The sequence below is a fragment of the Balaenoptera musculus genome, chromosome 19 (assembly GCF_009873245.2).
Source record: "Balaenoptera musculus isolate JJ_BM4_2016_0621 chromosome 19, mBalMus1.pri.v3, whole genome shotgun sequence".
Lineage (NCBI taxonomy): Eukaryota > Metazoa > Chordata > Mammalia > Artiodactyla > Balaenopteridae > Balaenoptera > Balaenoptera musculus.
The window spans coordinates 30,208,231-30,229,964 of record NC_045803.1 but is presented as its reverse complement, the minus strand read 5'-3'; positions in this window follow the sequence as shown (position 1 = coordinate 30,229,964).

The following is a 21,734-nucleotide window of genomic DNA, read 5'->3' as shown; positions in this document are numbered from 1 at the left end:
GGCCCTGTGGTCGGAGGACGGCGGAGGAGAGGCTGAAGTGGCCGGGCTGGGGGCGCCGCTGGAGAAGAGAAGGTTGGAGAAGTACCTGGGGCGCCCGAGAGAAAGGGCAGAGGAGACAGGTGGGAAAGGGGGCAAGATTCCCTACAACGAGCTGGGAAACTGGGCCCAACTCCCCGGTCCCCTGGAGCAACCGCGGGGCCTTGGGGCCTTCTCTGATGATGCAGCAGAAAGACTCAGAGAACGATCTGGATGCCTCCCTCCCCCATTCTTCAATAGGCACAATTGAGGCTTTCTCAGTCTTACATAAGGGGCTGTGCAAGCTCCGCTTAGGGCCCCCTTCCAACCACATTGACCCCCAGGCTCCTTATATAGATGCAGGGGTGTGGGGTGGCAGTGAGTTGGGGGGGCATATGCAGGAGCGGGGAATCCAGGGGTGCACATCCTTTCCCCTTGGTGACTTTGCCCAGCCCACATTGCCAGTTGGGGCTCCGGGCGGCATGTGCGTCTTGGCATCCCAGTGGGTTTTCCCGAAGTGCCCTGAAAGAGCAGCTTTCTGAGGTCCCGGCGCGGGGGGTTCGGGCAGTTGCACCGGCCCAGCCGGGATTCCGGCTCCAAGCCGGACAGGGGGGTGGTCGGGCCGGGGGAGGGAGCCGGGAAATTTGGGGCTGGAGCTCCCTCTGCAGGACAAAAGGGCCGCTCGGCGCCTGCCTCGGCGGCCTCTCCAGCCAGGCCGGGCGTCGCGTCCCCTCCGCGCCCTCTTTTTTCTCTTGCAGTCAGCTAGCCTTGCCCAACTTTGACTGAAAGAAGTTGTAGGGATGCTGGAAGAGTGGCGCCTTGGGGGTATCGTTTTTGCATCTCCTTCCCCATGCTGAGTTAGTAAATTTATAGGGCGGCCAGACGCCTGCTTTTTGCCCCGCACAGTGGGACATGTCACAATCTCGCGGGTCCCCGGGAAGTTTGGGGAGCGCTTGCACACCCGAAGTCACGGAACAAGGCGCCGCGTCATGTTGTACATCTTGGAGGTTCGGCGGGAGCAGAGGGAGTCCGGCAAGGACCCATCCATGCGGGCACAGCCGCCAGCGCCGGCCCCGGGTGAACCCCACGGAGGCTGGGGCCGTCGGCGTGATGGCGCCCCAGGGGCGGGTTGGGAAGGAGGGTCTGTCTGCAGCCGTTGCGGCCCACCTGGGGCTGGTGAAACAGGAGCGCACACCCAGCAAAGACGTTGCAAGGATGGGACTCGCTCTTCCAGTCCCTTCCCCAGAGGCCAGAGACGTCTAAGGTTTCGGTTCAGGCTCCTTCCCAGGTGGCAGGCACAGACTTGTGGGTCAGCTCTGACCCTGGGCACAGCGCCCCAGACGTGGCGTCCGTTTCAACTGCCTGGGCCTTGAACCTCAGAGGCCGGACAGAGGCCTCGGGTTAACATCAGTACCTTTACATGGGCAACAGCCCGCTAGCCCTTCAGTGAGTGCCGCACAAGCTTCATCAGAGCACAGGCCGAGTTCCCTTCTCTGCATCCTGGGAAACTCTGGGCAGACAGTGAGCTTCTCTGCCCCCCATTTCCTCATCTGTAAAATGGGAATAATGACACCTACCTGGCAGGGTGGTCGTGAGGATGAGAGACAAAGCATGTCCAGTGCTGGCATGTGGTAGGAGGAGTAATAGCCCTAGCCTTATCTTTATATTCCAAAAATCTCAAGCCCCACTCCTCATACTCCCGGTAGTATTCTGCCCTATCCCCTCCCATCAACCATAAAAGCCAGGTGTCTACATTCAGACATCTGAGGACCCAGCTGAACTCAGGGAGAAAGGACACTCTCCAGGGAGGAGTGCAGCAGGGAGAGCAGGTGAGAGAAGAAGTCAGGCAGCCTTCCCCCACGGACCGTCCAGCAAGACAGCGTGCGTCAGTCTGTTCAGAGGGAGATGGGTGTGAAGAGGCCAGGCCCAGCTTGGAGAGGTCTGATCACCTGTCAGGTTTGGTCAGCATTTCAGTCCATCCTATTCTGGGGATATTGGTCCTTGGAGGAGACCAATCGTGCCCCACTGAAAGGGCAGGATGTGTGATGCCAGAGGAGAGCTGAGGTACACCTGGGAGAGACCCCCTGTAAGTGTGTATCTTCTCTATCCCATAGAACACATGGCCCCTTCAAATGGCCCCGAGTTGACCCCCATAACATAATGTGATCAAAATGAAAAGGAACCTCATAGGCTTTTCAGCTAAAAAGGGGAAGAGGAGACCACTTCTTTGCACCACTTTCATTTCACCAAGGCACGGATTCCTCAGCCTCTTCCCGGGGCCTCCTCCCTGAGTCCCCCCCTTATGCCCTCCTCTCAGGGATCCTAGGAACTGTCTCTGTACTTTATTCTCTGGCCCTAAAATTTAAAAAGGAAAGAGGAAGCTAGGGAAGAGAGGGAGAGAAAAACAGAAAGCCAGAGAGAGAGAGAGATTATATGGGGATCTCATTCTTGGTCCTGATTAAGCTTCAGTTAGAAATAAAATATGTCAGTCACTCTGCCTGGAAGGGGTTCCTCCTGTCGGGGCTGGTTATGCAAAGCACTCGGAGGTGTGTGGGGATAATCAATTAGGTCAGAGGAGGGAGTATATGTCACTGCTTCCCTCATTATCTGCATGGAGGTGGAGGAGTGGGGGGTGCTTTGCTGGGCCATGGAGCCAGAGGAGAATAAAATTATCTCCCTAAGTGATGGCCCACCTCTGGGACCAGGACGTGCATGGTTTCCAATTGAATGCATTTTTGGTGGAATACAGTGAGGAGGAAGTGGGGTCCAGGCAGAAGGCAGCATGGAAGGGCCGGAGGGCTAGGGCAGCAGAGGCTTTGGGGGGGAGGGAGGCTCCAGCCGCTGCCCCAGGGGAGGAGTAGGGAGAGGGAGGGCTCCTGGGCTGCTGTTCTCTGGGCACCTGGCAGGCAGGCAGGGCCAAAGCGTCCGCTGTCTTAGGCCTGAGTTCTGGAAGGTTGGAGAGAGGGATTGAATACTTGGGTAGGAGCTGGATGTCTGACGTCTTCACTGGTTTGTTGGGAGCTTCTGTCAGGAACTCGCTTTGGGCCAAATTATTTATATCCTTCTAGAAATGTCCTCTGCATCCTCTAATTCCTGGTTGTATGTACCTTCTACCTCCATCAAATGAAAATGGGCAATTGGGGGTGTGTAAAAATTGCATCTGTGGTTAGAGCCACCTCCAACTTGAATGGGGGCAAGCTTCATCCTTTCTCAAGGCCCCGCTTTCACCGTCTGCCACTGGGAGGAGATCGGATGAGACAGATTTATTCAAACTTTCTTACAAAGCCAACATTGTCTAGGATTAGGCATGAATGTAGGAAGTGTGGGTCCAAAGATAATTATTGGGATAAGGAGGCCCCATAACCTTTCTAGTAACCACCTCTGGATCGTAACTGGCCACTGTCATCTGATCCAGGCAGCCAACTTGACCGTATTGAAAGTGTCCATCTATTGTGTGACCAACCTAGCTTTGATGCAGCTGCTGCTTCCCTTCGAACAGAAGCTCCAGCCCCTCCGAAGGCTCTCCTGATGGTCTGGATGGAAAACCCCACAAGGCGTCTCTTCCTGAGAGTGAAAGGGATGAGTACTCAGGGCAAGAGACCTGGAAGAGCTTCTAAGAGAGGTCCTCAGTCAGGTGTTCCTCCCGCTTCCAGGACAGATGGCAATGTCTGGAGACACTTTCAGTTGTCATGCCTGGGTTAGGGGGGCTACTAGCATCTCATGGATGGAGACCAGGGATGCCTGCTAAAGGTCCAACAAGGCACAGGCCAGCCGCGTGCAGCAAAGAATTATCCAGTCCAAGATGTCAGCAGTGCCAAGCTTGAGAAACATGGAGGTGAGGGAGGGGAGAGGAGTCTGGGGCAATCACGGAAGATATTTTCTCCCAGAAACCACAGCTTCGTGGACAGAAACATTAAAGCAGGGCACTAAGTGGGGCGTTTTTGTTCTTTAAAAACTTTTGGCCCTGGAATGGGGAAGTGGGTGTGAGGGAGTGCAAACAGGAAACTCTGCCAGCCTGGGAAATAAAAAGAGTGGGTTTTCAACTCAGCCTGGTGCCCGGGAGCCAGTGAAGGTGAGACGGTCTCAGGCAAGGGGGGCAGAGTCAGCCCCAAGGAGGATTGTGTGTCTGGAAAGTTGGGACCTTTCTCCCTGGATATTTATATCAGGGACAGGTTATGGGAATATTGTCACAGATGAAAGCTTGACTCCTGTGGTTTTGCCTCAGAATTATCGCCACCTCTTAACTGCTGCCAGCCCTTCCGTGCATATAAACGCATCTATTTATTTACTTGCTTATTTTACCCGGGAGTGTGTGTGTGCGTGTGTGTGTGCGTGTGCGTGTGCGTGTGTGTGTGTGCACGTGCCCGCGCGTGTGTGTCCCATGTCAGGGAGCCAGAGGGAGACAGAGGCAGGGTAAGGTCTTACTCTGGGGCTGACCGTCTAGGACGGGAAGGCTGTGATTTTACAGCTTTTGTCCCGCATTCTCTCACTGCTCTAGGAGGCTAACAAGTGGGCCCACAGCCCTCGGGGCCTTTGGAGTGCACTCATCTGAGAGACTGTGCTCTTCTCAGCCGCTCAGATTTATTTTGCCAAAGTTACAGGGCAATTATGGAAATGCGCCCTTTGAAGCTGGGCTGATTTCTCTTTATTTTCTTCTCCCTGACAAAGCAGAGCTTCCCTGCCTCTTGTGGGCTTTTTTTTCCTCCCCCCCTCCCTTTCCTTTTCCTCTCTCCTTTTTTCTGATAATTATTAGATAGTGGGAGTTTCCAGGGGTAATTTGAAAAAATCTTTTAAACAGCAATAAAAATACCTATAGATTAAAAGAAACTTACCATTATTTAAATGTTATGTTGGGGTTTTTTTTTTTCTCTCTTTTTTTTTAATGGGATTTGATGGCCAGGAGGAAAGAAATGAATTCATGATACTAAGAGACAAACCCCTCCTGCCCAGATCGTCATGGGGAGGCCCACGGCGGCCGGGCAGGCCACTGGCTCTGCTAACAGACTGTTCCAGTCACCTGGGGCTCCTGCTAGGCCCCGGGAATCGTAGCTCACAAATTTAGCAGGACAAGCGCCTGCTCCCCTTTGCTCACACCTCTGGATGAATAAGAGGCCCAGACTCAACAGAGCTGTGTTTTCTGGGCCTTGTACATTATTCATCACTGCAGCCTGGAATCTGGAGGCTCTGTGTGAACCAACCCCATTTATTTCTCTCCTCCCGCCCCACTTTGCTTGACCTGATGCTGGCGTGGGGAGGGAAAGTGTCTGAAGCCAGATGGTGTCCACCTGAGTGCTGGCGAGGACTTCGATGGGGAGAGTCGGCCTGTTTGGGGTCGGGGTGGGGAGGGCCTCGTTTCTATTTTTCAGAGTGACTTTGAAGTTTTCTTCGTCCACCTTTTCGTTTGCTCCTTCCTTCTTCCCGTCCTGTTTTTGGGGGTGAATGGCTCATTATCTGTCCACAAACTCCAACAGGAAGTCTCGCCACCTTCAGGAGCTGGGATTGGCCTCAGAGGCCTGTCCAGAGTGGAGGCCATTTCAACTCTCACTTCCTTTACCCGACTTAAATAAAATACAGTCAGGTAAGTGGAGTGGAGTGCTTCTTATTTGATAGACCCCGTGGTAAGCACTTTCCATGCACTCTATTTAATGTTCATAGCCACCCTCGGCGAAGGCACAGATGAAGACATTAAGGCTTGGGAGAGGGGGATGGAGTTTCAGAAAGTCTTCTGGTAATATGGACATTCTCCATGGGTGAAAAATATCCAGACAGAACATTCCATCTGTCGTGCTACCATCTGCATTAAAAGGAGAGCATACATTTGTTTGTACAAGAAGCTGGTTAAGAGTGGCTGCCTTAATTTAAGGAAAGGACCTGGGCAGCTGGAGGTCAAGGCCCTGAGGGATATTTTTCAGTTTATATCCCTTTGTTCCTTGTGAACTTTGTGAATATGTTAGCTCTTCAAAAAGCTTTTTTTGCTTGTTTTTAAATAACTAATATACATGAGAGAGAGAGAGAGAGAGCAATTTCTCTGGATCTCACAGTGGCGCTGAGGATCATTCATTCACTCATTCATTCACTGAACATCCACAGATAGTCATGAAGCACCAGGGTCAGACTCCCTTGGTTCAAATCCCAGTTCCGTCACTCCCTAACTGTGTGACCTTGGGATACTGACTGCATCTCTCTGAGCTTTGTTTCTTTTAAAACAGAAAGAATAATTATAATTTTACCTCCCTCATAGATTGTTGAGAGAATAAAATGAGTTAATTCACGCTTAGAACAAACAATGCATCATGCATAATGATTTGTCTCATGCATAGTAATTACTTAATACATTACAAATATTATTTGTATTTACGACAACAACAACCCTAGGCAATAGATATTGTTGTCCCCAGTTTATAGATAGGGAAACCCAAGCTTAGCCTCTTGTTCAACTTGGCCAAGTGTTCTGACCCAGACCTCTTGGACCGTGATGCACTTGGCCTGACCCTGTCTTGGATGGGTCCAGCACACCAGCTCTCCCTGCAGCCCACCCTCTCCATAGAAGGCAGTGGAGTGCAAGGGCATGGGAACGGCTGTGCCAGAGGGATAACTTGGAATCTGTTGCCTTTGATTTTATACTTTTAAGTAAGCACAGGACAAGATGAGGAACTCTATCCACTCCTTTCATTCCATCTCCCATCCTGGTGGAATGGGCTTTCAGGAGAATTACACACCAACGTTTTGCTGTAAGAGGCCATCCATATTAGCACAGGAAAGGCTTGTCCTACTTCTATATTTTTGCTACTCAATGTGTGGTCCCTGGGCCAGCAGGGTCAGCATGACCCTCAGAGCTTGTTAGAAATCCAGCCTCTCAGGCCCCTCCCAGATCCACCGAATCAGAAGCTGTGTCTTCCTAGGACTTTCTGGGTGATGAGTGTGCATACTGAAGTGTGGGAAGGGCTGGTCTGGATGTTCCTTAGTAAAGCCTGCGGTCCTTCCAGAATGGAGACAGGGAGAGGCTCCGAGACTCGGATCTCCTAGGGATGCACAAGAAGGAAGATACTGGAGGGAGGGAGGGCAGGGCAAAGGGTAAAGAAGGAAGGAATGCGAGAGGTCAAGGTGCCAAGTGCCAACCCGAGGCTGATTTTGCCAGGGCTGAAGACGGATTTTGCCCCTTCCTCCATCTTCACACATGTTCAAGGTCGGCTGTGAGTAACACTGGGTTCCTCACGGCCACAGCCTCTGCCCACGTGCCCTTCCAGGTATTTCACAGCGTAAGGATATATGTAATTAGGAAATGTAGGACTTTTTATTAATAGTAACTGATTTCTTACAGCCTGTCTCACAGCTGATCCCCACTAAACTCGGGTACATCTCATGAAGAGCGGGAAAGAGGGGGTGGGAGGAAAAGAGAGAAAGGAAAAGAGGAAGGAAGGAAAGGGGGAGGGAAGGAGGAAGGGAGGGAGAGAGGAAGGAAGGAAGGCCAGCTATTCTGAATGGGCACAAAATAGGTAGGAACTTTTGAGGATTGACTCTTTCACTTATTTTTATTCATCCATTCATTCAAGAATATTTATCAAGGATAACAATATTTATTTTTATTAATTAATTCATTCAATAATGTGTCAAAGAGACACAATGTGAACAAAGTCCCTGCCCTCCTGGAACTTTCAGTCTACTGGAAACACGTAATTTAATAATAATAACAATAATAATAATAATGCTGGATTATGAAGGATAAGAACAGGATGCTATTAGAATGCATAAGGAAGTGGGGTATAGCCTAGCTTGGGGTGGGACGGGTGGAGGAGGTGGGTGCAAATGCAGATATGCATTTGAGTGTCCAGGTACACAAAGGAAGGAGGCCTGTAGCCTGGAGGGAAAGCGGTAGCTCAAGGTCTGTGCTATCAAGCACTTGATATGTGACTGGTCCTAACTGAAAGATGTAGTAAGCACAAAATACACTCTGGAATTCAAAGATTCAGTACATTAAAAGAAAAAAGAATGTAAAGTATTGCAATAATTTTATGTTTGTTATTTGTTGAAATGACAGTATTTTGGATCTATTGGGTTAAATAAAATATATTATTAAAATTAATGTCACCTGTATGTTTATACTTTTTAAAATGCAGTTACAAGAAGTTTTTAAATTTTATTTATTTATTTATATAAATTGCATTTCTAATGTGTGGCACTACTCCCAGGAGACTGAGATGCCAGGAGTCCATATGCCAGCACCACTGCTTCCTAAGTCACCTTGAGTAAGTTAGCTTAGCTGCACTGAACCTCAGTGCCTTCCTCCATAAATTATATTATCTAGCATTTATTGAGCACATACTATGTGCTCAGTTTAATGCTCCCAAAGACCCTACGATATAGATCAGGGATTTGAAAGCATCAATACTTTCTTTTTTCATTTCAGCTTCTGCTTCAGTGTTGACTGTCTTCTCTCCTCCAGGTGGCAGGTACACAGGCGTCATTAACTCTGTGGCCATGGCCTTAGAACTGATGATCCAAAGGGAAAGAAATGGTTTCTCTTGCTTTGTTTCAGCCGTAAAATCCCGAGGAAGAACTCTGATGGGCTCAGCTTGGGTCATGTGTTCATTGCTGGTCCAATCACAACGGCCAGGGGTGTGGCAGGAAGAGGAAGAAAAGTGAGGATGCTACAATCATAGAAACGGGAAGGGTGGGGGAGAATGTGTGCTGGGGAGACACAATCAATCCATATCTACTACACTGGAGTGGTAGGGAAAGGGTATAAGAGGAATAAGGGAAGGAAGTTCTATGAAGAGGCTTGGGAGGCAGGTGAGAAGGGAGAGTAATCAGCCATTTCACTAAAGGCCAATCTTGCAGGTAACTGAACAAAGGCCAAAACCCAAGGCAAGCAACACCCCAGCCCTTCCAGGCCCAGCGGTCTCCCTCTGATTACATATTGAGATGGACATGGGTCATGCCACAACTTCTCAAGATTTCCCACCTGAGTATTTCTAGGAAAAGGGGTGAGTGAACATACAGCCTGAAGAATCTGAGGTCAGCCCCAAAGTGGCCCTCCACAAGAGTGCAAGTTCTTTCATGTCTCAATTTTTATCTTATAGAAGAGTACACATCTTAGTCCGTGATATTTCCCTCTTTGTCTTGTTATAAATGTAGTTTTTCTTATAAAGATCTTCAGATAAAATGGAAAATTCAGCACCCTCATTTATCCTGTGGCTTTGATATCTCCTGGGACACTGCTGGGTACCATGGAGGTCTGAGGTCTAGATTCAAGAAGCTTGGGCGCATGGGTTGACAAGAGTTCGACCCCAATGTCTTGGAAGGGTGACAAAGACCAGATGGATGGGGTCAGACTCTTGAGGACTCATGTTTTGCTTAAAGTCAGTAGAACTTTAGAGCTTGACATGTTCCCTTCTCTTTAATTGTCCCTCTCTCTCTCTTTCTTCCCCTTTTACACTTGAACCTGAGCTGGGGGATGCCTCTTTGGGCTGGAGATAATCTTGGTGCTGGGTACCTCCCAGGGCCTAGTATTAGTGATTGCTCAATAGATATGCACAGAATGCATTGCTGCTTTGGAATTCAGCAGTCAAATTAGGTTATTCCTAAAAATGTATTTAGATGGTTAGAAAAATCACTTGCAAATATTTTACAAAATAAGAATTATTAAATATTTTAATTACAGATAGAATTTTGGGAAAATATTTTAATAGTCATCCAATACAACAACTTTAAATACAGTTGTAAGGTGTAATCATTATACAAGATAGTGAGAGCTACCCTTTTCGCGTTTGCCGCGTGTCAGGGACTTGTCATCGTGTTTTGCTCTATAAAGTCAGCATGAGATCATTGTTTGCAGGCAGCAGCCACTCCATTTTTAGTTGCCCTCGGTCCTCCCCCTGCCATACCTGAGCACCCTAAATATATACCCAATCTCTCCTGGCCACTCATCCATTATGGTGTCATAGGGACCTTGTATGAGGTCACTCAGTGAGGTTGGGGCCAGGGTACTCTGTCATATGCTCTCACTGATTTTCTTAAGATATTCCTTTAATGGCCACATAACAGTCAGGCAAGGAGGTCTCCACACCACACAGTCTGTCCTCCTGGCAAGTCCCCTGACCTTTTGTGTCCTGGACTACAGCAGAAGAACAGGATGGCACGGCCCAGCTGGAAATAGCACTTGGGAAAAGGCCATAGACTCAACTGTTTGCTCCACAGCACACAGAAGGGCCATTGCCAAAAAGATAATTATCCAGAAATGTGGAACGAAGACACTGCAGGAGAGAGGGGCTGAGCAGGGCGGGGGGAGGGAGGGGACAAAAGGGCTGGCAGAGGCAGAGCCTTTCTGATGGCAGAGTGTCTCTCCATGGCCTGGCGAGCTGCACAGTCTCGGGGGCTTAGGAGGCACCAGGCACTAGACTTATCCACAAACTAGAGGCTTCTAAGGAAGCTGTCTTGATCTTTCAACCTTTCCAGGAAAGAGAGAGGCTCCTTCCATCCCATAAAATTCTGGACTGTCAAACTCGCTCTGCGAAGGGAGAATCAGGCCATTCCCCTACAGGATGGTACAGGAGGAACCCACCCAGGTCATCTCCCTGGTCCTCAGATGGCACATTTGTGATGGGAGTGTAAAATGGGCTACACGTTTGCCTGTGGAGAAACCACAGTAGAATATTCTCTTCTTGCCACCTCTGAGATCTTTGGCTCACAGGTTTTCATGGAACTACTGAGCTTATTCTTGGGCAGGGCCCACTCTCATCTAGTCCTCACGGACATGCTAATTACAGAAAAGGTGGCATTTCTCTTTGCTCTAGCAGCACCCCCTCGAGATACAATACATGGTTATTCACGGCACGTTATGGGACATCTCTGAATTGATATTAGTATCTCCAACCCTGAGACTGCTTCACAACACACACCAACACATAGGTGGAACATTCAAAATATTTAACAACTGGGACCTTACCAGCATCAGAACCAGCAGAGACCTGAGGCCTCCTGCTGTGCCAGACATTGACAAGTCATTCTGTGAGTCACGGAAATGGCCAGGAGGTCTGGGGAATTGCCAGAGCAAAAGAGGGGACACTATTTACCAACTGGCATGGAACTATCTCTATATTTTAAAAATGGAGACAACTGGATATCCACGTCCAAAAGAATCAAGTAGGATCCTTCCTAATTCCATATACAAAAATTAACTCAAAATGTATCATAACCTTAACTGTGGGAGCTAAAACTATAAAACTCTCAGAAGAAAATACAGGAAAAAATACTTGTGACCCGAAGTAAAGGCTTCTTAGATAGGACACCAAAAGCACAAGTGATAAAAGAAAAAAATAAATTGGACTTCATCAAAATGTAAAACTATGTGCTATAAAGGATAACATCAAAAAGGTGAAAAGATAACCCACAGAATGGGGTGGAAATATTTGCAACTTATACATCTGATGAGAGAATTGTATCTGGAATATATATTAAAACACTATTTCAACTCAATAATAAAAGACAAATAACCCAATTTAAAAGTGGGCCAAGGATCTGAATATACATTTCTCCAAAGATGATATACAAATGACCAATAAGCACATGAAAAGATGAGTAACATGATTAGTCATTAGAAAAATGCAAATCAAAACCACAATGAGATGTCACTTCACATCCTTTAGGATAGCTATAATAATAAAAAAAAAAAGACAATAACAAGTGTTGGTGAGGATGTGGAGAAATTGTCACCTTAATATTGATACATTGTTCGCGGTAATGTAAAATGCGGCAACCCTTTTAAAAACCAGTTTGACAGTAATTCAAAAAGTTAAACATAGTTTCTGTGTGACCCAGAAATTTCATTCCTAGATACATGCTCAAGAGAAATGAAAACACACATCCACAAAAGCTTGTCCATGAATGCTCATAGCAGTGTTATGAATAATAGCCAAAAAGTGGAAACAACCCAGATGTTCCTCTACTGATGAATGGATGAACAAAATGTTGTCTAACCAAATAACAGAATACTGTTTGGCTTTAAAAACGAATGAAGTACTGATACATGCTACAGCATGGATGAACCTTAAAAACATGCTAAGTGAAAGAAGCCCACCCTAAAAGATCACATATTATATAATTCCATTTATCTGAAATATCCAGAATAAGCAATTCTATGGAGACAGAAAGTCAATGAGTGGTTTCCTAGGGTTGTAAGGGCCGGGCAGATGTGGGGAGTGACGGCTGATGAGTACAGGATTTCTTTTTGGAGTGATGAAAATGTTCTAAAATTGATTGTGGTGATGATTGCACAACTCTGTGAATATACTAAAGCCACTGAACACTGTACCTTCTAATGAGTGAATTACAATTCATGTGAATTGTATCTCAAAGGCTGTTGGATGTGCCCCACTGGTCAACACACAAACATACTATTTAAAGATGCTCCCCAAAATGTTCAGACATGCGCTCGCATACACACACACACACACACACACAACAACCAGACACAAATACAAGAAGAAAAAAAAATTGAGAGAACTAGGTCAACACAAATAGCTGTTAACATTCTCCAAAACTGGTAATGGAGAGTGAATTTTTGTTGCAGAGTTTTGGCATAAAAAGTCCTGCTGGAAGTGCTTACAGATAATTTTACCACCCCCCCCCAAAATAAGAAGCTTTTGTACCCTCAAATAATGATGTTCTGGAGCTTTCTTAGTTGGGAAGCTCCCTGGGTTGTGCTCATATCCCTATTATTACAGTAATAAGACTGCAAGTGGTGCAGTATTTGAAGGAGGACCTGCATGGGGTTTATGAAAGCCTGGTGCTGTTTCCCCCTCAGAAAGCAGACGACTTTCCCTCCACACCAGCAAACTACTGTTGCCTGACACTCACTAAGGAGAGGCAGAGGAAGAAGATGCTGTCTGGAAAATTACAGCACCATGGTGCAGTTCTGTGTCCAGGAAAGATGGAAGCTTGAGTGACACCTCCCCAGGCCAGGACAGGAAGCCCTGAGTTATACACCATGCGGGAAAGACTGGGGGAAGAATATTTGCCAGGCAGGTTAAACCCACATCTTTATCCAGAGGGCCATGAAATCTATCAAATGCGCTGGCGGGTTAAATGCAATTCCAGGGAAGATGAGTTTGGGTTCAGGAAAGCAACGTGACCTTCCCAATGGCACATCTTTTGCACTGCTGCACAAAATCGCCACCATCAAATCCTGCTACCATCTAACATTTTTTGAGCACTATAATAAACACCTATATGCTTATCTCATTTAATCCTCAAAACCACTCAATTATGTCAATGCTATCATCATGCCCACGTTGCAGGTGGGGAACTGAGGTCCAAAGGGCAGAGTGAAGTTTTGAACCCAGCTGCCAAACTCTGAACCACTCAGGCACTCTGAACATATATTGACAAACTCAAAGAGTTGGATGGCCAACGAGGCTCATCCCTTTCTTTTATTGGCCGTTGCGTTGAATTACTCTCAAAACTCTTGAGAAGCAACATTTTGAAATATAAGAAGCATATGAGAGAAATGGGTCCATCCAAGATACAGGGAAAGAATTAATGAGGGGAGGGATATATTACACTGAAAATATCTTCCTGCACATGTTTAGGGAAGACAGGAGGACCGGTGGGTAAGAGACGAAAATGAGAGCGCAGAGAAGACCCTCAAAGGCTGAGCCAGGCCCCTTTACCTGTGTCCACACCAGGACCCAGACAGACACCTCTTCCTCTAGTGCTCCAGCAGCAAGAAAAGATCCTGGAGAAGTGGTCGCGGCTCCCCCAGAGGGCACCCCCTGCTCTTCTCCTGCCTGTGCCCGTGTCAGGGTCCCTTCCCGCAGATGAATGAGGAGGGGGTTGGGAAACCCATTTGCCCAGTGTTGACCTTCACCTGAGGTTCCCCTGTAGGTCCACACCCAGAAGGAAGAGAAGACTGTGGGACAAGAAAGAGAACCCCGACTGGGGCCAGAAGGACTGGGTTCCAGCCTGAGCCTCAACTCTCACGAGCCAGCCATCCGCTTTGGTTTCTTTCTTTTAAATTTTTTAATTTCGACCTACTTTCAGGCTTACAGAAAAATTGCAAGAATTGTACAAAGGGGTTCCATAAACCCTACACCCAGATGCCCCAAATGTGAACATTTTACCATATTTCTCTCTCTCAACAAATAGATATAGAGACATCCAAGTATATATCTTATACATGTATAAACATATAGATATATCTATACTTATACATATATCTAGGTTTATAATATATACTTATAAATATATAGATGTGTTTATATTTATGCAAATAATATCTATGTAAATATAAATATGTAGATAAATATTTATACAAGTACAAATATACAAGCACATATATATATATATATATACAAAACGTTGTACTTCCAATTCCAATCCAACATGGCAGAGTTCATTAGATCTTTCTTCTTCCATATATGTAACTCCCTTCGCTGTCAATGAGAAACCTGGCTCTCATTATGCACAATATATTTACTTCTAAGCTCAATCTCAGAATACGCAGCAAGTATTTTCAGAATTGCTAACCTATACATCTGCAAAAATAGAAACCAACTATCTAGAGTTTAAGACTCATGCAGGATTCTTTTGTCCTTCATCTAAACATTGTGTTCCAAAATCACTGGGGTCAGCTCTCCCTGACCCTTCCTTTCAGTGTGATTGTGTGTTTCATTTGAAAAATAGTTCAATTCATTTGTTTTTACTTGTATCTCATTTTCAGATTTTTCCCCAACCTTGTTGATTTTATTTCTTTTTTTTTTTTGAGTACATGAAAAAATAACATAGTTCCAAATGTCAGAAGTATACAAAAAAGTATACTAGAGAAGTGTCACTCCCTCCCATTCCTTCTCCTCTTTCAGCCCCATTCCCACTCACTTCCTGTAACTAACCAGTATCATTAATTTCTGTTTTATCCTTCTAGCACTTTTTTTGCACAAATGAGCAAATACATGTATATTTTCTCCCCCACACCATTCTACACAAAAGGTAGCATCCTACTTTAACAATAAGTCCTGGAAATCATCCCCAGTTAAGGACATAGATATCATCCTCAATCATTTTTACAGCTGCATAGGACGCTGTTGGGTAGATGTACCACAATTATGCAACCAATCTCATACACGTGGGGTTTTAGATGGTTTCCAATATTGTGTAATTACAAATGATACAGCTGTGAACAATATTTTGCATACATATTTTCACATTATTGGAATGCCATCCACTTTTAAGTGTTATGTATCAGTAAGGATTAGACCCAACTGCATGAAATAGAAAATGCAAAATAATAGAAACATTTAATCGGTTATTGCTATATACATGAAAGAAATACTGAGGTCGGCAATCCAGGGTTGGCACAGCAGCCCCATGGTCATCAGGGACCCCGGCTCCTTCTGTCATTCTGTTCTTTTATTCTTCTTAGTATGTTGTTCCATCCTCACAGTTACCTCATGATCTAAAATGGCTGCTGATACTCCTGCCATCACACTTATACGCCAGAAAGGCGAAGGAAGTAAGGGCAAAAAAGGCCTTCCTCAGCAGTCATTATTTATGGAGACATCCTGGAAGGCTCTCCCACCACCTTCTACTTGCATCTCACTGTCCAGAATTAAGTCTCAAGGAAGGTTGGGGGAAATAGTATTACAGCTGGCCACACTACTATGTGACTAGGGTTCTTTTGGCGAGGAATCAGGGGAGAATGGGCTTTGGCTGGGCAAATAGCAATCTCTACCATGTTACTACAATGAACTTTTCAGCCCTTCCATTCTAGTACACAACCAGTAAATCTTCCGTGTACAAAAGTGAACAAAAAAAGTCATTTCTTTCCCTAGGATACTTGGGACAATTTTAGGAGCATTCTCATAGCTCTGAGCCAGTGCAAGGCCCTCCTCCCCTTGGGGACCAGGAATGCCCCTGAGACAGCAGCCACTGGGGACCACCCCTGTTATCTGAGCCGCTAGGAGGGTCAGTTGTTTTCACGAGAAGAGGAAATACAGTGATCCTTCAACAAGCTTAGGAGATAAGCCCAGAAGCCAGATGCCACTGTCTTTCACCAGAGGCGAAAGTAACAAGGTATTCGATGTTAGCCAGAGAACCAAATGTATCAGGAAACATTAAAAAGTGCCCCGGTTCATCCCAGGGGGATGGGGACTGTCATTCGAAGCAGCATTAAGGATAAACTGAATGATGTCTGAGGTGCCAGAAGAGGCGGTGTTTCTGTGTGAGTTTGGGAGCAGAGGCTGGGGACGGATGAAGTTAGATGGGGAGGAGGAGGTGAGACTGAGCTGACAGTCTGGACTCGAGCACCAGGACATGGAAAAGGGGACTCCTGGGGTGGCACGGGGGAAGACACTGGGGTCCTGGCGTCCAACGGAGCTGAGGTCACACCCCAGCTTTATGTGTAACAACCACAACATCGTTTCCCCTCTCTGGGGCTCAGTTTTTTCATCCACAAACTGCTCTCTAGCTTGGAGGGTGTGGAAGGAATTAAAAGATGAATTAAAGATCCAGCAGGGCTTCCCTGGTAGCGCAGTGGTTGAGAATCTGCCTGTTAATGCAAGGGATATGGGTTCGAGCCCTGGTCTGGGAGGATCCCACATGCCGCGGAGCAACTAGGCCCGTGAGCCATAATTACTGAGCCTGCGCGTCTGGAGCCTGGGCTCCGCAACAAGAGAGGCCGCGATAGTGAGAGGCCCGCGCACCGCGATGAAGAGTGGCCCCCACTTGCCACAACTAGAGAAAGCCCTCGCACAGAAACGAAGACAGCCAAAAAGAAAGAAAGAAAGAAAGAAAAGTGATGTGCTTAAATAAATACACTTTAAAAAAAAAAAAAAAGATCCAGCAAAGCGGTTATTTCCTTAATAGTTACTATTGTATCATTTACTACAAAGGCTCTCAGCTGGTCCTCCCCCAGGTGTCAATGTCTACTTACCAGACCCTGCCGCTCAAGGATGGAGGCTCAGGGAAGGCAGGGTGACCAGCTGGCCTGCAGGAGGCCCCGGGGGGACGACGGTAGAAACCCAGCATTAAAGGATTCTCCACTCTCCTTGGTTGAACCTCGTAACCCTCCACTAGGTAAGGCCAGAAAGATGGCCTCAGGGACCAAAAGAGGCCACTTCACATCAAGATGTGGGAGGACATTTGATGTTTCCTTTCCCACGTTTCAATGTGCTGGTCGAAAGGAGTTTTGTCCCCAAGGCTCTGGCCGTTAAGGAGTCACTTGCCTCATACTCAGGACTCCAGGATGTCAACCTATAATTTAGTGTTGTCCCAGTGTCCACTGGACGTGCAGCCTTGGACATGTCTCAGCTTCTGGAAACTTCCCTCCCTTCCCCCTCAGGCTGTTTTGTGAAGTCAATCAAAACTCTGCTCTGAATCGTTAAAGTATCAGAAAGTGTTCACGCCCATAAAGCAAACATGTCCTTACTCACTGGACTGTCTTGGAAAAGAGGAAAGAAAGAAAGAAGGAAAGAAGGAAAGGAAAGGAAAGGAAGAAAGAAAGAAAGAAAGAAAGGAAGAAAGGAAGGAAGGAAGGAAGGAAGGGAGGAAGGAAAGAAAGAAAAAGCAACCATTTATTGAGCATCTACTATGTTTTTATACTTTATATGCATTATCTCCTCTCATCCTGACTACCATCCCATAGGTGTGGGAAGCAACTGTTATCATCCCCATTTTACTGAAGACTAAAGTGAGGTTCGGAGAAGTTAAGGGGCATGTCCAAGGTCACAGATCCAGTAAATAGTAGAGCTGGAATCCAAACCTAGTGCCATATAACCCAAACATAGAGTCGTAAAAAGTTAGGCCCTTTATTTATTTTTTTTTTGAATTTCATTTTATTTATTTATTTTTTATACAGCAGGTTCTCATTAGTTATCTATTTTATACATATTAGTGTATATATGTCAACCTTAATCTCCCAATTCATCACACCACCACGCCCCACCCCCTACTTTCCCCCCTTGGTGTCCATATGTTTGTTCTCTAGCAAAGGGCCTTTCAAAGGCTGAAAGGCAGGGCTTGGATGGGAGGGCATGGGGCAGGTGTCCTCTCAGGTCCCAGGAACCTCCTTCCCTCGGAAGATCCACCCGTGTCCATTGGCAACTGCAGGCACAGGGTATCCACTGCCTGAAATCCAGACTGCCCGACTTTGTTTCTCAGCTGCAGTAAAACCAAAGTTTATTTTCATTCCCCCCGTCTCCATGTTAAAGGAAAGCAGAGCTTGGGCCCCAAATTCCATTCTAAATAAGGGATTGGAGGACTGTTCAATCTAATTAAGATGATTTGGCAGTTTCGAAAGAAGTATTTCACATGCGTGCATTGCGCTCGCATACACACACACACACACACACACACACACCCCTCCAGGCAGACCTGTCGGCTCATCCCCAGCCGTGACCTCTGACGCCAGTCCAGAGCCACAGCAGCACGTATCCACATCACAGCTCTACCCCAGGGTCCGTGGACAGACGGCGTGTCATTTCAGGAGCTGCGCGTTCAGCTGAGCCCCTCTCCTTCTTCCTGATGAGAACCTTTCTGGATTTCCTCTGCTCTCCGGCTCCTTCTACTTTCAAGACAGGAAGGCGATTGCTCCCTATGAGCAACTATGATTCTGGCAGTAGGTATGGGATAAGTGGGGGATGTGAACCGCTTATAATAATTATTATAATAATAATGGCGATGATAAAACTATGACTGCCCATGCTGGCCTGAAAATCCTCACGGCACCCCCTCGAGTGTTAGCCAATTGAGGAAGGCTGTCTTCTAAGACCCTCCTTCTCAAAGTGTGGTCTGTGGACCAGCATCTTGGGCATCACCTGGGACCCCGATAGAAACACAGGTTCCACTCTAATGCATACATAGTAAAATTACTGAACCTCTGCTCTAAGATACTAAAAACCTGGAGACCTCCTCCACCTCCCCAACCCCAGGTCCAGGTAGCTTAGCTTTCAGGGCTGATTATCTGGCAAAATAAATAAACAGTTCTGCAGGAAGATATGTTTGAGAAATATGACAAGCCATGTCCCTCTCTAGAGTATACAAAACATATCAGCACATTAGAGGTCCTGATAAGTCCTGCATTCAAGAAACATGTTTACTTTTTCATTTAACTGAACGGCTCCCAAACTTATTTGACTACAAACTATTCTTTTCATAGAACACCCAATGGTGGAATATATTTTGAGAAACACCACTCTTCCTTGTAAGAAAGGCAGCCATAATCCCTTACGTTATCTTTAGGAGAAGACAGCTGGGGTGTGCCTATGACATTACATTTTTAGTAGTCAGTTCTAAGACCTCAGGATGTATAAATCAGAAAGCTATTTTAAAGGTGACAGGAAAGCTTACATCACTTACCTTTAACTAGGGCCACACCCTCATTGCTTCTGGATTCCAGTCTGCATTCCCACGATCCCTCAAACTCAAGGTCTCCAACCCAATTTCATTACACAGCAAACCTCTCCCCTAACAACATCACTATTCTCCCAAGCTCTAGAGCAGTGCCTTTACTACCCCCTCCCTTATTACCCCTCATTCCCCTCCCACTCCCACTGCTATGTCCCTTCATCTAATCAAGTTCATCATACTTTATCTGTGTTACATCTTTCAACTCTTCACACCCTGCTCCTTCCCACTCTATCCGGCCTCCTGCCTCCTAAGCACCTCCCTGCCCTGATTTCTCCATAATTCATCCTACCCACGGCAACTAGAGGGAATTCTCAATGCACAGCTCTGCCTGCTCAAACAATATCATCAGCAGCATCATTGTGGGTGACATTTATTAAGCACTTGCTTTGCTCCAAGTCTTATATTATTATTCCTATTCTGAAGACTTGGAAATTGAAGCACAGGGAGGCTAAGTGACTTGCCCAAGCCCTTACATTTAGTAAATGATGGCAAGAGTAGATTTAAGGTTGGGCAATATGGCACCAGTAGCTGAGTGCTTCACCCTTGCACGGCCCCGCCTCCCTTCACAGACTCTGCCATGAAGGCTACCTTGACTTTCCACCAGCGCTGCTTGCACTTCTTGTCTCAGTCACGCCAGGCCCATCTCTCAGGTGGAGGGTGGCACTCTGAGGCATCTCCACCCGTTGACATCATCTTGAAATCTTTACTCAGACACATTTCCTCCATCCCCCAACCCCACATCCCCTTCCCCCACAGCTGCCCTTGTTAGTGGAATAGTTTATCACCCCTATGAGATGGTCAACTTTCTGAGGCTGAGGACCAGACCTTGCCTGCGTCTGCCTTCACTGGGCCTCACACAGGGTCGGTGCCCCTCTCTGCCTCACAGCCCACTCTCCCCTCGGCTTTAAAAGATCTGGAGAGGGCTTCCCTGGTGGCGCAGTGGTTGAGAATCTGCCTGCCAATGCAGGGGATACGGGTTCGAGCCCTGGTCTGGGAGGATCCCACATGCCACGGAGCAACTAAGCCTGTGCGCCACAACTACTGAAACCCGCGTGCTGCAATGAGAAGCCCGCGCGCTGCAACCAAGAGTAGCCCTTGCTCACCGCAACTGGAGAAAGCTGCCGCACAGCAACGAAGACCCAATGCAGCCAGAAAAAAGGAATATAAAAGTGTAAAAAACTACTAAAGAGCATAATGACAAAATGCCTCCATTCCAATTCTGAAATCACTCTCAGTGTATTTTTCCAGACATTTTTTATTCACCTATAAATGTACATATATATGCATGTATATATGGATAGATACTATATACACTCATACATATACCCACCAACACTCACACATGTAGGGAGTTGTACAAATACAGGAGTATTCTCTGCACGTGCTTCTGAATGTGCTCTCTATGCATGCAAGAATTCATCATTTCATTCTCTAGGCTGGCCAGTGTACCTTGCATTAGGGTCAGGACCAGGGTGAGGCAAGAGAGGCACCCTGCACTTTCACGACCCTGTGGGCATCTCCTTAAATTTTGTACCCTGGGCGTCTCATTTTTCTCACTCTAGCCCCGGCCCTGGCCCTGCTTTGCAATACAACATCTTCTTATTTAATCCTCAGAGGAAGTCTATGTTGTAGGTAGGTACTATTATTATTATTATTATTATCTCCATTTCACAGATGGGAAAACTGAGGTCAGAGAGGTAAAGTGATTTTCCCAAGTTGATTCCGGATTGAACCCCAGGCTGTCCAACTCCAAAGCCGTGCTCTAAACCATGGGGATTCTTTGAAGGTTGGAGAGCAGCACAAATGAAGTCCATACTTGGCAGACTGTTCTGCCATCCACAAGAGGAGAGCTGGACCATGTACAGGGGCAAGGACACAGTTGGAGGGAGGGGGAGCTCTTGGGGGAGGTGGCATTGAGATGAGACGTGAAGGACGGCCAGGATTTCAACAGGTGGCACTTTGCAGGAGGTTATGCCAGGAGGAGGGGAAAGGAAGTAGAAGGTCTGGAAGCAGGAAGGGCAGGGGCTGGTCCAGGAAGGCATGGTCGGGTTTGGCTAGACCATGGTCACGTACACAGAAGGGAGTGGGTAGAGGCCCCAGCTGTGGGGTGTGCCAACACAGGGGTGCCCCTGGCTGGGGTTGGGAGGGCTTTACCCAGCTGTGCCCAGGGCAGTGTGACTCCTCTTGGAGTGGAGTGGGCACCAAGGCCCCGCTGTGCCCGGAAGTTGCCTACATCTGTGGGCCTTAGTCTGGAGCAGGACTTTGCCGCTTCTCCCTGGGGAAACAGGAGGGGAATCAGGCAAGGACTCTCAGGCTGCTTG